Source organism: Hyperolius riggenbachi, chromosome 3 (assembly GCF_040937935.1).
Source record: "Hyperolius riggenbachi isolate aHypRig1 chromosome 3, aHypRig1.pri, whole genome shotgun sequence".
NCBI classification, from domain to species: Eukaryota; Metazoa; Chordata; class Amphibia; order Anura; family Hyperoliidae; genus Hyperolius; species Hyperolius riggenbachi.
In genome coordinates, this window is record NC_090648.1 from 501,514,769 (window position 1) to 501,530,347 (window position 15,579).

Sequence of the window (15,579 nt, forward strand, 5' to 3'; positions counted from 1 at the left end):
TCGCTACCTCAATTACAGTCCTTGAACATTTTACACAGGATCTAAATCTGGCAGCTTGGAAAGAAGCCGGGATAGTTTATCTGCATGCCATCTTTGACAGGGCGCGCCTTAAATCCTTTCAAGCAATCACTAAACAATTCCACCTGCCCCAATCGCAATTATTCACATACCACAGAATCGCCCACTTGGTCAAAACACAGGGTTTATCCCCACCATCCCTACAGGCTGGGATAGCTACTATGCTCAATTACAAGGGCCCTCCTAAAAGTGGTACAGCCACCTGGTACCAAGCATTAAATACAACACATAACACCCCCCTCAAAAGGTACACTGATGTATGGTCCACTGACCTTAATTGCTGTATAACCACAGAGCAACTACTCATGGCCAACAAAATCACGATGTCCCTTTCTAAATGCAACACTCACTGGGAAACTTCGAGGAAGATTTTTTTTTAGGTGGTATATGACCCCCAGACAAATTGCTGCCTTTTCACCTAACTCCTCCAACCTCTGTTGGAAATGTAAGACGGATGTAGGCACATATCTACACATGTTCTGGGAGTGCCCTACGGTTTCCCGACTGTGGTCCAAGGTGGAATCATTAATTAAACGCACTGTGTGGAAGAGTTTCAAACTCACCTCTAAATTGGCCCTGCTTCTTGTAGGCGTAGGTGAATTACCTGAGCAACACAGAAGCATCATTAGCCACCTCATTTTTAGTGCCCAACATTTGATCCTCTCAAATTGGAAATCTGCAGATGACTTTCCCCTAACACACCTCCTAAGCAATACTAAACTCAACCTACATATGGAATATAGGATCAGAGGTAGGCTCGGCATCCCCAGAGAAAATTACTCTATTCCTGTACTATGGTAATATATACGGAATCGCCAGCCGCCAAAGTCTCTTTTAGAATAGGGAATGTAGGATTTGAAAGGTTCCCCCCCCACCCCCCCATCACCTCAACTCCACACCACCTTTATGATTTAACAGAACATGTGACAAACCTGTCCCCAAACTAAGTGGGGATTCTCTAGAGTAGAGAGGATAGTAGCTAGTTAGTTAGATAGTTGTAATATGAGCTAGACCTGTGTTTATGTGTACAGGTACAGGTTGTTATCTTTGCCTGGTTCACGGGCCCTAGTGGTCCTTCATTATCATAGATAGATATGGTTTTAGAGCAGTTACTCTTAGCAACCTACAAGACGGCAAGCTACAAAGTCTCTCCTCTGGTGACGGCAATGGCCGTCTGATGTCACCAGAGATTTGCATTATGAGGAACTGTTATTGGATACTTTAAAGGTTCTGTAAACTCCAATGGACATTTTCCACACTGAAGAATCTTTAGCAGCTTGCACTATCATTGTAACTATACTTTCGTTATTGAAATGTGTTTTCGCATTTACCTGTCTTTACCGAAGTTGTAACTTTTAAACAATTTGCTCAATAAAAAAACTTTATTGATGAAAAAAAAAACCTACTATTACCCCTCCGAGACGTAGCAACTTGGAGGGAGGAGTAATTTGGGGTCCAGCGAATGCCGTAACCCCAAATTACCCTTACGTACCCCGCACACTATAGCATTGATCATATTGTGTGTAGCCCCATCCATCCACTGAGGCTTAGCTTAGGCTATTGATTATGTGGAATCCCCCCTTGCAAGTATTTTGGGAGAACAGAGGTCCTTTTTACTGGCTTTAGGACTCTCAGTGAACAAACATTCCGCAGAGCTGACAGGACTAAAGATGTCACCGTCAGTGATACATTTCAGAATGTAAATCAGAGAGAGGAAAGATTTGACAATGGGCAAACACTGATTAAATAAATTCTGAACAAATATTGTAAAAAATAAGCAATTTTTGCTTGATTCTCAAAAGAGCTATAAGGACACCTATGAGCGCCACAGTGAAAGAACATCTGGTTCAGGGCGGTTTTACACTTGCGCGAGCAGCGCAGAGATCAGTCTTCGTATGACCCAGTGCCGCGGTGTTGCCACAGGGTCATATGCATAGCCCCCCACTCAGTGACATGGGAAGTACGTCACTGGGATTCCTGTCGGCCCGCGCAGCATATTCCGTGCTGTAGGAATGGATCATGTGACAAAGTACGGTAAACTTTGCGTCAGTAATGCAGCGGTTTGGATACTTCCGGCGTACTGCGTTAAAGAGACACTGAAGCGAAAAAAAAATATGATATAGTGAATTGGTTGTGTACTATGAATAATTACTAGAAGATTAGCAGCAAAGAAAATATTCTCATACTTTTATTTTCAGGTATATAGTGTTTTTTCTAACATTGCATCATTCTATAATATGTGCAGATTACACAACACTCAGCATTCAAAATGATTCTTTCAGAGCAGTCTGTGAAGTAATGACCTCTCCTCTAGCAGAGAAAAAGTAAACAGTTCACTTACAGTTGAGATAATAAAAGTCAGATAACAGCCCTCTCCACTACTAACTTAGTCCGAGAGCTTAATGGCTTGTTTGCATAGAGATAACAACTGGAGTTTCTCAACTCTTCCTGTACTGGAAACAATTAGACTGATGTATCTGATCTTAATGTTTTATTTCTTAGCTGTGCTACACATACAAATCATAATATCATCATTTTTTTTTCGCCTCAGTGTCTCTTTAAGTGTGCTAACTCCCCATAGACTTGCATGGCCCTTGTGGCGGGGATGCGGCAAGGAAGCGTAACCCGGGAGACGTACTGGCAAAGTGTAAAAGGGTCCTCAAAGATTTACATATTCTGCATCATTTTCTAGTGTCCCCCCATATAGGTAGCCACCAGGGGTGCTCATCCGGATTCCGGATATCCAGGTAACCCGGATATCCGAACATTTTTACGCTATCCGGATCAGATTCCGGATTCCAGATTTCTATAGAAATCCGGATAGCTATCTGTGGATATTTGGCCGCATAACCTGAATATCCACGGATATCCGGATCCGAAATACTGTAACTAAGGAGTAGAGATGGCCCGAACTGTGCGCAGGTGAATCTCTATGGGGGCAGTACTACTTCCGGGTCACTATGACCCGGAGTAGTATGGCTGCGCTGGCCCGGCGGTGCGCGTCTTTGATCGCGCTCCTGTTGCCGGGCACTCTCTGCGCATGCGCGTGATGTCACTCATGACGTCACGCACATGCGCAGAAAGTGTCCGGCAACAGGATCAAAGACGCGTACCACAGGGCCAGCGCAGCCATACTACTCCGGGTCATAGCAACCCAGAAGTAGTACAGGTGAGGAGTTCGTCGACATCTCTACTAAGGAGATGATGTCCTGGAATCAATCAGATGGCTCCCAGCAGAAGCCCTAGCAACCAATCACAGAGGGGAACCATGGCCAGCCCCACCTGTCCTCATTGAGCCAATCAGAGGCCTCCCAGCCTAAGCCCTGGCACCCAATCACAGAAAGGAACACTGGCCAGCCCCCCTGTATAATAAGGAGGGCTGCCATGATGAGACATATCGTCTTAGCTTGCTGAATGCTCACTGAGAGACATGCTCCAGTGCTGGTGGCCTACAAAGGGCTGTACACAGTGATAAACCTAAAGCTGTTCATTGATTAACCCCTTCACTACTATCACTACACTATTGGTAAATCGTTAATTAGCTTGATTGATGTCATAGTATGACAGTCAGAGTGTGTGCTCCAGTGCTGCTGGGCCAAGGGCTGTACACAGCATCCCATTGACCACCCCTATCAGTCACCATGTAATTATTTTTGCTCAGAACAAACTCGAAGCATCCTAACAGACAGAAAGGACTGTGGAAATCTGTTTGTTTGCCAAATCCGGGGCTTAACTAGAGGGTAGCATTCCCTGCGATTAGAGGAGGTCCCAGAGCTGTGGGGGCCCCCAACTACTAACCTTCCCTTCCTCCGATACAGGGAACTATACTTCAGATCAGTTGTTGTTGTGGCTACATTTGTTATGGGTGTGAAGTTTATCATGGCCACACTTGTTATAGGATCCTTGTGAGATGGGCCCTGAGGCCATAAAGGGCACCAAGGGGAGGAAAGGAAGTTGTGTAAACATTGGGGGGGCCGTATCAAAGTTCACTAGGGAGCCCCACGAATTGTAGTAACGCCACTTGCTAAAGCATTTACTCATTAAATTTGAAAAACATGGGAGCAACTACAAATTATAGCCCCCCCCCCCCCCCAGCAAAACTTTCCCCTTAAAGGGACCATGAGCAGTCATTAAAAATGAAATAGTGACTTACCTGAGGCTTCCTCCAGCCCACCGTAGGCCGCATGGTCCCCCGGCGTCCTCCTGGCTCCTCTCCCGCTCCCAGGTCCGTTATTGTACGACTTTGGCCTGAAGTCATCGGGGCTGCTTTCCACTTTGCCGATACGCGTCATCATGCCAGCTGGCGTGAGAGTCTTGCGTGGCTCTCTAATATTGAGCCGCGCATGCGTACAACTGTCACGCTGGCCGGCGTGATGATGCATATCGGCAAAGCGAGAAGCAGTCCTGACAATGTCAGGCTGAAGTTGTACAATAAAGGAACCGTCAGCCGGGAGCGGGAGAGGAGCCAGGAAGACGCCGGGGGACCTTGCGGACTACAGTGGGCTGGAGGAAGCACCAAGTAAGTCACAATTTCATTTTTAAAGGATACCCCAACTGAAATGTGACATAATGAGATAGACATGTGTATGTACAGTGCCCAGTACACAAATAACTATGCGGTGTTCCTTTTTTTCTTTTTCTGCCTGAAATAGTTAAATAGAAGGTATGCAAGTGGTTGACTCAGTCCTGACTCAGACAGGAAGTGACTACAGTGTGACCCTCACTGATAAGAAATGACAACTATAAAACACTTTCCTAGAAGAAAATGACTTCTGAGAGCAAGAAAGAGATAAAAAAGGGGCATTTCTTATCAGTGAGGGTCACACTGCAGTCACTTCCTGTCTGAGTTAGGACTGAGTCAGCCACTTGCATACCTTCTATTTAACTCTTTCAGGCAGAGAAAGAAAAAAGGAACACAGCATAGTTATTTGTGTACTAGGCACTGTACATACACATGTCTATCTCATTATGTCACATTTCAGTTGGGGTATCCTTTAATGACGGCTCAAGGTCTCTTTAATTATGCAGGAGAACAGAGCCACATAAAAAATGATCTGGAGAGAGGGAAGGTTAGTAGTTTGGGCCCTCCCACACCTCTGGGCCCTCCTGCAGTCGCCGGTGCTGCTCCCCCCTGGTTATGTGCCTGTCGTGAAAAACTACAACTTCAGCAGTTTCTACCTTTTTCACGTTATCTGAATAACGTCATCTGAAACAGAAAAAAAAAATGCAAATCTTAAACCATTTAAATAAATAAAGCAAAAACTCTTAGCGGTGAACAAAGGAGACGACCGCGCCGCTGAATGAGGCCGCGTCTTTAATGCGCAAGGACTGATCAAGAGCATTTGTCGGAATTAATCTCCGAAAAGCAAAACAGAGCCCTCTGGAGGGTCACATTACGGGATGAGATGTGGCGTCACCTGCTGAACCTCCGCTGGGCCGACAGCGAATCTTGTTTCTATTCAATCTCAGCCTTTAATAAACCCACCGGATGGTTCCCCTCAAAGGACTGAAAAATGAAAGTAATACCGTACGGTGATCTAATGAAAATCAATGCATCTATAGTGCTTCTGAAAGCAGCCGGGAAAGAAAGGACCTGAGCTTCAACCCCACTTGGGAATTGTCCTAAGAGTCATTGATTTTCTTCTCTTTTTTTCTCTCTTTTTCAGTACAAGGGATGATTGTCTTCATTTCTCAAAGTCACCAGAATAGCGAGGATGACCTGCATTCCAGGCAGTCCATAAAACTGACAAGAGGAGGGGGTGGGGTCCATATTTCAACCAAACAACGTAAGTGGCGTGCCTGGTACATGAGGCAGCATGACCTCCAAACACAACCCAGGCCAATGAGGAGGTACAAATGCTCTAGAGGTGGCTACACAGGAAACAGTAAATTCGGGCGCCTGAGGCTAGTGGACAAATCGGGCGCCGCCATTCACTTCTATAATAAATATCGTTTAATGGGCGCCCGGTAGGAAAAAAGGGCGCCGGAGAAAACTAACGTTTTAAAAGCGGCGCCCGGAGACTTAATGTTTTATTACTGTTTCTCATGATTACACATTATTTAATGATTTATACATGTTTAAATATTATTTTTAAACGAAAACCAGTACAATATTTTTCCCAAACATTATTTTTAAACGAAAAACATTACTTTTTTTTTTTTTTTTTTAACATTATTTTTAAACGAAAAAAATTACAGGGGGGTCTTAGGTTTAGGCACCAACAGGGGGGTCTTAGGTTTAGGCACCAACAGGGGGGTCTTAGGTTTAGGCACCAACAGGGGGTCTTAGGTTTAGGCACCAACAGGGGGGTCTTAGGTTTAGGCACTAACAGGGGGGTCTTAGGTTTAGGCACCAACAGGGGGTCTTAGGTTTAGGCACCAACAGGGGGGTCTTAGGTTTAGGCACCAACAGGGGGGTCTTAGGTTTAGGCACTAACAGGGGGGTCTTAGGTTTAGGCACCAACAGGGGGGTCTTAGGTTTAGGCACTAACAGGGGGGTCTAGGAGTTAGGGGTAGGTACAGGGAGGGTTACTTAGGCACCAACAGGGGGGGTCTTAGGTTTAGGCATCAACAGGGGGGTCTAGGGGTTAGGGGTAGGTACAGGGAGGGTTACTTAGTAATTTTTTTTTAAACGTTATTATGCGTTTCATTATTTAAACGAAAGATTAACGTTTTTACAATTGCCGATTTAATACACATTATTTAATGATTTATAACGTTTAAAAACATTACTTTTAAACGAAATACATTTTTAAACGTAATCCATGTTTATCGTTAAAAACCCGGCGCCCTTTTTTCCCATCGCCCCTTTTTAACGTACGCGGCTACACAACCCTATTTACAGATAATACGATCCAATAAATGCTGGAAGCATGCCGACAAATCCCTGTGACGGGGTTATCTCTTACCTGGGCTCTTGCATGAAGCATTGTTTCTCAGAATTTAATTATACCGTGCCCTTGGAAAGTCCTTAAATTATTTTCCTTTATTTATCCAGCAGGGATGATCCAATCATTTACACGGTCAAGTCACGTCATTAGGACCACCTGATTAATGCCACTGGCAGTACAGATGGCAGTCTGACGTGGTGGGAGGGACTCAGTAAGATGCCGAATGATTGCGAGAGGAACCTGGAGCCAGGCAGACAGCTGCTGATGGGTGCCAGTTGGTGGAGCCAGTAGTTGAACATGTTAATCAAGATTAGGGCTGTGGAGTCGGAGTCGAGGAGTTGGAGCAATTTTTGGGTACCTGGAGTCAGAGTTGTTGGTTTCAAAAGCTAAGGAGTCGGACTCTGAAAATTTTTGTATCCACTCCATAGCCCTGCAAGGGCTGTGGAGTCAGAGTTGAGGAGTCGGAGTTGGAGTAATTTTGGGTACCTGGAATTGGAGTCAGCGGTTTCATAAACTGAGGAGTGGGAGTTAGAGTTTGATGATTTTTGTACTGACTCCACAGCCCCGATCAAGGTGGATCCAACATGTGCTCAACCGGTTTAAGATTTGGGGAATTTAGAGACCAATGAAATCGGTGGGATTCTTGACTGTGCTCTACAAATGGCTCACAAAAAATTCTTCCGCTATAATATGTCCCATTGTGCTGATGAAAGATGCCATTGGCTCCCTCTGTAAGCATGGGTGGAGCTACCAGATGCTTCCTTCCAAATCCCCTTTACACAACAAAGGTTCACTGCACAGTTGATTTCGACAAGCGCCAGGGAGCCCCTGGTTCATTTGTAGAGTGAGTTGCTCCATGGTACAGTGCGGTTTGGCTCCTCCACAACTTGTACAGCCAAAGTTCATCTCTCAAATCAATGACTTCCCCACAATTACCATGTTGGGATATGAAAAAGGTTCAATTCATCCTCTCATGGTACACCTTAACCACAGAAGCCTATAAAGAAGAAGCTTCGTCATTTCTAAAAAAAATGCTGCCACCCCAAGCCCAGTAGCTGATGATCATGCCTTTCTCAATATCTGATAAGTTGGGCTTTTGCCCACTGACAGCCATGGTTGCTATATTGGATACTTGCTGACATGCCACCTTGTCTTAAAACCTGTGTTTGCTCACTGGCAGTACATTCTCGAACGTCAGAGAAAGGCAGTGGTCAGAATAATTGACTCGATTTTGTGTATCGATAAGTCAATAGAATTAAAGTATTCCTGACCTGAGACAAACCTACTTAAGATTAGTACAGAGATATGTTCATGCTGGATCCATATATCTCTGTGCATTGTCTGTTCCTTTCCTCACTCCCCCTGGTCCCCACAAAAATGTGAGTTTCAGATACAGTCACATTTCCAGACAGGAAGAGGCAGGCTTGCTGCGATGTTCCCTCCTATCACCCTCCCATTAACTCCTCTTCCCCGCCTCTTTCTCTTTTTATTGCACTAATATCCTGCTGGCTCTTCTATGACATTACACAAACACCAACCGTGAGACATGGAGATGTCAGGATAAGTGAGTCACCAGCAGAGTGACACAGGCACAAGAAAAGGGACTGTAGTGATCACGGAGATGGGTAGCTACACTTGTTTTCCTTTATGGGTTTGCATGGGGAGGATGGGCAGCCTGACATTACTGGGGGGAAGAGGGGTGCATGACTAAATACTGGGATAATAGTCATTGTTACAGGAAGGAGGGCGGACCCTATGATAGCCACATTTCTTATGGATGGAGTAAGTCCCAGTGACTGAATTGTTATAGGGAGGGGCAAAATGGCAGCCACACTTGTCATGTGACTTGTGGCAGGTGGGCTATGGGCAGACACTATGGCGAGGGGAGGAGTAAACATGGAGAGGGGCCTGCTGAAAAATGTTGCTGGGGAAGACCTGATTTTCCTTTTTACCTCCCTGAGGAGAGATGGTCAATAAGGTACATATAATTATGGTTTGCATGGAAATGTAATTCAGACTGCAATTAGCGTGGAAATTGGCCAACCGAAATTACTTTGATTGAGCCAATTCCATGCTGCATACAATTTGCATTCAATCACAGTGGCTGGGATGTGAGCACCGGGTGAATTATGGCTATAACGACCTTTACTGACTAATTTGGGCACTGGCAATTGCCAGTCCAAATTATGAAGCAGAGGAATAGATTTTATAAATAGGCAGGAGACTAGCAAAGCAAGTATGGTAAAAACAGAGCCAAGCCCAGAACCAATGGCTATAAATGGTGATTTGAGTGCTGGGTCCATCCGCTATGCAAACTGAGACTATAAATAGTGGGCATGAAGACCCCACTATTTATAGCCCTAATTTGCATAATGGGAGGCCCCGCTATTTACCGTTTTTAGCCACATTTAGAAGCAATTTAGAACCATACTGCTGCTATTTACTGATTCTAGCCTCTAATCGTGGCTTTTAACCACTTCCTGTCCGCCTAACGCAGGATGTTGGCGGGAGAGTGGCCTTTTCATGTCTCAGCATTGCAATGCCATATGGCGTCATCTTGTGACGAGCGAGATTTGAAGGGAGCTTGAGAGATTTGATTGTGGCCCGGTGGGTGTACACAGCGGGCTCCAGCGATCAGCCTGCCAGCTGCTGATCAGCGCTGGTAGGCTGTTTTTTTTTTTTAAATTAAACAAAAAAAGTATTTAAATACTGACGCAGCGCTGTAGAGAGTATAGTCTTGTCACTAACTGTCCCTCGGAGGGGCTCGCAATCTAATCCCTACCGTAGGCATATGTCTATTAGAGATGGCCCGAACTGTTCGCCGGTGAACGGTTCCCGGCAAATTTCGGTGGTTCGCGTTCGCGGTGAACTGCAACATTTTCCGGAAGTTCGGTTCGCCCCCATAGTGCATCATTAGGGTCAACTTTGACCCTCTACATCACAGTCAGCAGGCACATTGTAGCCAATCAGGCTACACTCCCTCCTGGAGCCCCCCCCCCCTTATAAAAGGCAGGCAGCATCAGGCATTGGACTCACTCGTGTGCCTGCAGTAATTAGGGAAGGGAGAGCTGCTTTGCAGAGGCCTATAGGGAAAGCTTAGTAAGCCTCTTGTAGGCTTCTTAGCTTGCTCCTTGCTGATTCTTATTGCTAAAAAAGCACCCCACAACAGCTCTTTTGAGAGCTAATCTTGTTCTTGTTCACTTCAGTGCACCCACCTACCTACGTGAGCACACGCAGTGTCAATGTGCCTGTCTGGTACCTGTCTGTGTGTGGCAGGTGCACATTATAATACCCACCACTGCATATACCTACCTGTTGTTCACTTCAGTGCACCCACCTACCTACGTGAGCGCACGCAGTGTCACTGTGCCTGTCCGGTACCTGTCTGTGTGTGACAGGTGCACATTGTAATACCCATCACTGCATATACCTACCTGTTGTGTTCAATGCACCCACCTACCTACGTGAGTGCACGCAGTGTGATATACCACTCCATGCATACCTGTTAACTGCACCTGTGTGACTGCATATTGTATTAGTCAAGTCGGTGCATATCTTTCACTTCATCCCCCCAATATGGACAAAACAAAAAGCAGAGGCAGGCCACCTGGCAGGTCTGTTTGAGGTCATGCTGTCGTGATTTCGTGCGGCCCTCGACCAAAGTACAGTGTTCAGAAGAAGGCACGTGCCATCAACCCCCAAAATTGTCAGGATGTAGTTGACTATTTAACACAGAACACCTCATCTTTCTCAGCTTCCGCACGGAAGCATTACATATCTTCCTCCTCCTGCTCTGATTCTGGCACCCCACTTAACACTCAGTCGTAGTGTTGGGCGAACATCTAGATGTTCGGGTTCGGGCCGAACAGGCCGAACATGGCCGCGATGTTCGGGTGTTCGACCCGAACTCCGAACATAATGGAAGTCAATGGGGACCCGAACTTTTGTGGTTTGTAAAGCCTCCTTACATGCTACATACCCCAAATTTACAGGGTATGTGCACCTTGGGAGTGGGTACAAGAGGAAAAAAATTTTTAGCAAAAAGAGCTTATAGTTTTTGAGAAAATCGATTTTAAAGTTTCAAAGGGAAAACTGTCTTTTAAATGCGGGAAATGTCTGTTTTCTTTGCACAGGTAACATGCTTTTTGTCGGCATGCAGTCATAAATGTAATACATATAAGAGGTTCCAGGAAAAGGGACCGGTAATGCTAATCCAGCAGCAGCACACGTGATGGAACAGGAGGAGGGTGGCGCAGGAGGAGAAGGCCACGCTTTGAGACACAACAACCCAGGCCTTGCATGAGGACAAGAAGCGTGCGGATAGCATGCTTTGTACCACCATGCAGTCATAAATGTAATAAAGATAAGTGGTTCAATAAACAGGGACCACGCGGCAACGCTAACCCAGCAGCAGCACACGTGATGGAACAGGAGGAGGCGCAGGAGGAGAAGGCCACGCTTTGTGAGACACAACAACCCAGGCCTTGCATGAGGACAAAAAGCGTGCGGATAGCATGCTTTGTACCGCCATGTAGTCATAAATGTAATAAAGATAAGAGGTTCAATAAACAGGGACCACGCGGCAACGCTAACCCAGCAGCAGCAGCAGCAGCAGCAGCACACGTGATGGAACAGGAGGAGGCGCAGGAGGAGAAGGCCACGCTTTGTGAGACACAACAACCCAGGCCTTGCATGAGGACAAAAAGCGTGCGGATAGCATGCTTTGTACCGCCATGTAGTCATAAATGTAATAAAGATAAGAGGTTCAATAAACAGGGACCACGCGGCAACGCTAACCCAGCAGCAGCAGCAGCAGCAGCACACGTGATGGAACAGGAGGAGGCGCAGGAGGAGAAGGCCACGCTTTGTGAGACACAACAACCCAGGCCTTGCATGAGGACAAAAAGCGTGCGGATAGCATGCTTTGTACCGCCATGTAGTCATAAATGTAATAAAGATAAGAGGTTCCATAAACAGGGACCGGCAACGGTAACCCAGCAGCAGCAGCAGCAGCAGCAGCACACGTGATGGAACAGGAGGAGGCGCAGGAGGAGAAGGCCACGCTTTGTGAGACACAACAACCCAGGCCTTGCATGAGGACAAAAAGCGTGCGGATATAGCAGCAATGCTTTTTGCCGCCATGCAGTCATAAATGTAATACAGATGAGAGGTTCAATAAACAGGGACCGGAAACGCTAAACCATCCCAGATGTTCATCGGTCATGTTACTTGGTTGGGGTCCAGGAGTGTTGCGTAGTCGTTTCCAATCCAGGATTGATTCATTTTAATTTGAGTCAGACGGTCTGCATTTTCTGTGGAGAGGCGGATACGCCGATCTGTGATGATGCCTCCGGCAGCACTGAAACAGCGTTCCGACATAACGCTGGCTGCCGGGCAAGCCAGCACCTCTATTGCGTACATTGCCAGTTCGTGCCAGGTGTCTAGCTTCATGCCCGGTTTCAGGTCCAGCGGTGCCAGCCACAAATCCGTCTGTTCCTTTATTCCCCTCCAAATTTCCTCCCCTGTGTGCTGCTTATCCCCAAGGCAGATCAGCTTCAGCAACGCTTGCTGACGCATGCCAACAGCTGTGCTGCACTGCTTCCACGATCCTACTGCTGCTGGTGCTGGGTTAGCATTTCCGGAAGAGGTACAGCTTTGAGATGCGTTGGAGGAGAAGGAGTCAGAGAGGTAGGTGCTGCTGTTGTTATCCAGCTGTTTGCGGCGTGGGCAACACCCGCGCCGTAGCAGGTGAGGAATCGCTGCCAGGCTCCACAAGGTTCACCCAGTGCGCGGTAAGGGAGATGTATCGACCCTGGCCGAACGCACTCGTCCAGGTGTCAGTGGTGAGGTGAACCTTGCAGGCAACGGCATTCTTCAAGCTTCGGGTTATTTAGCTGACCACGTGCTCATGCAACTCAGGCACTGCAGAGCGCGCAAAGTGGTAGCGGCTGGGAACCACGTAACGTGGGATGGCCACTGACATCATGCCCTTGAAGCTGTTTGTCTCCACCACTCGATATGGCAGCATTTTGCAGGCCAGAAGCTTGGCTATGCTGGCTGGCTGTTACTGCCACGGCCTGGGGGTCATTTGCTGGCAATTTCCTCTTGTGCTCAAACATCTCAGAGACAGACAACTCAACCGTAGCGCTGCACACCGAAGGGCTGTTGGTTGTTGTGTTTGATGAACACTGGGAGACCTCAAGAGCACTAGTCCGGAAAGTGACAGTGTCAGCATCGTCTGATGTTTGTGAATGTTGTGAACCACGCAATGGCTGGGCTACTGCTGCTGCTGAGGCGGGTCTGGTGGTGAGTCTGGTGAACCCAAGGGAGGCAGTGTTGCTGGTGGTACCCTGTCCTGCCGCGTTTGCCCACAGAGTGGAATGTTTGGATAGAATGTGGCGGCTCATGCTGGTGGTGGAGAGGTTGTTAATACTTTTCCCCCTGCTCAGGCGGGTCTTGCACACCTTGCAAATCGCCATGGTAACATCCTCAGTGCAGTCTTCAAAGAAAGCCCAGACTTTAACTGGCTGAGGACTCGGACCTCGTGCGTGATGTGCTGGTGCTGCTTAACCCACTGCTGGACGCTTGAGAGGTCATCCAAGTAATTATCTGGTCCTGTTCTTTTGGATCTGTGAGGGTTGTTGTCCTGGACAACATGGGCAGTATTGAGTGGGTTTTCTTGGGTGCTCCCCTGTGGCCTGTACGTGAACCGTCAGGGGAAACACCTCTTCCCTTGCCCCTCCCTCTTTCACCGGATTTCTTCCTCATTTCACTTATCCTTAAAGTACACGCTGACTAGCAGCAGTACAGTGGCAGTACAGAAATGCTATACAGTGGTGGGTGAGCGGTGTACCACTATTGTCAGCAGTGACACAGAGCACAATGCTATACAGTGGCGGGTGAGCGGTGTACTACTGTTCCCAGCAGACACAGAGTGGAAGTAAACACAATGCTATATAGTGTGGCTGAGCCGTGTACACAGAGTGGCATTAAACACAATGCTATATAGTCTGCTATATAGTCACCCCGAACAGGGTGATGTTCTGCAGAACCCGAACAGTGGCAAACACTGTTCGCCCAACACTACTGGGAGGGAACGCAGATTTTAGTACCTAAACACACGATACAACATGTTTTCCGGGGTCGGACTCTGAGGCACATACAGATGGTCCCGATCATCATCCTCATCATACAACTCTTCTCCTGAGTCTGACCCACCCACCACCTCTGCCACCCCAACATCCCCAGACACAGACCCCTCATCGTCCTCAACATTAACTTGGGATGCTGGCCTGAGCCAGACCTCCTCCTCCACATCAGGCCCCATCATCTCCTCAATGGCAGCCCTCATTAATCGCTCTGGCGACGGACTGATGGACACAACGTTCTCCTCCGGGGAGGGCTGCTGCTGACCACTGGCTGCTGGGGTGGATGTTATAGCTTGCGTGGGGCGTTGGCTGTTGCTGTTGTTGGGAGTGCTGCTCACAGCGGAGGTCTCTGGGGAACTCATGTTGAGCTCATATAGTGGTTGACGGTGAGTGGAGTATTACTGATCCCAGCAATATACACACTGACTGGCAGAGTACGCAATGCTATATAGTGTGGCTGAGCGGTGTACACAGAGTGGCAGTAAACACAATGCTATATAGTCTGGCTGAGCGAGCGGTGTACTACTGTTCCCAGCAGAATCAGAGTGGCAGTAAACAATGGTATATAGTCTGGCTGAGCGGTGTACACAGAGTGTCAGTAAACAATGGTATATAGTCTGGCTGAGCGAGCGGTGTACTACTGTTCCCAGCAGAATCAGAGTGGCAGTAAACAATGGTATATAGTCTGGCTGAGCGGTGTACACAGAGTGTCAGTAAACAATGGTATATAGTCTGGCTGAGCGGTGTACACACAATGCTATATAGTCTGCTATATAGTGTCAGTAAACAATGGTATATAGTCTGGCTGAGCGAGCGGTGTACTACTGTTCCCAGCAGAATCAGAGTGGCAGTAAACAATGGTATATAGTCTGGCTGAGCGGTGTACACAGAGTGTCAGTAAACAATGGTATATAGTCTGGCTGAGCGGTGTACACAGAGTGTCAGTAAACAATGGTATATAGTCTGGCTGAGCGGTGTACACAGAGTGTCAGTAAACAATGGTATATAGTCTGGCTGAGCGGTGTACACAGAGTGGCAGTAAACACAATGCTATATACTCTGGCTGAGCGAGCGGTGTACTACTGTTCCCAGCAGACACAGAACAGTAAACAGAATGCTATATAGTGTGGCTGAGCGAGCGGTGTACCACTATTCCCAGCAGACACAGAACAGTAAACAGAATGCTATATAGTGTGGCTGAGCGAGCGGTGTACCACTATTCCCAGCAGACACAGAACAGTAAACAGAATGCTATATAGTGTGGCTGAGCGAGCGGTGTACCACTATTCCCAGCAGACACAGAACAGTGAACAGAATGCTATATAGTGTGGCTGAGCGAGCGGTGTACCACTATTCCCAGCAGACACAGAACAGTGAACAGAATGCTATATAGTGTGGCTGAGCGAGCGGTGTACCACTATTCCCAGCAGACACAGAACAGTGAACAGAATGCTATATAGTGT

At 47.2% G+C, this 15,579-nt stretch overlaps 1 protein-coding gene across 3 annotated transcripts in view; it reads right to left on the reverse strand.

Moving 5' to 3' along the window:
- Window positions 1-15,579, reverse strand: part of LOC137561761 (ankyrin repeat and sterile alpha motif domain-containing protein 1B-like) — a 211,988-nt gene that overhangs the window by 30,275 nt on the left and 166,134 nt on the right. The window lies entirely within an intron of this gene.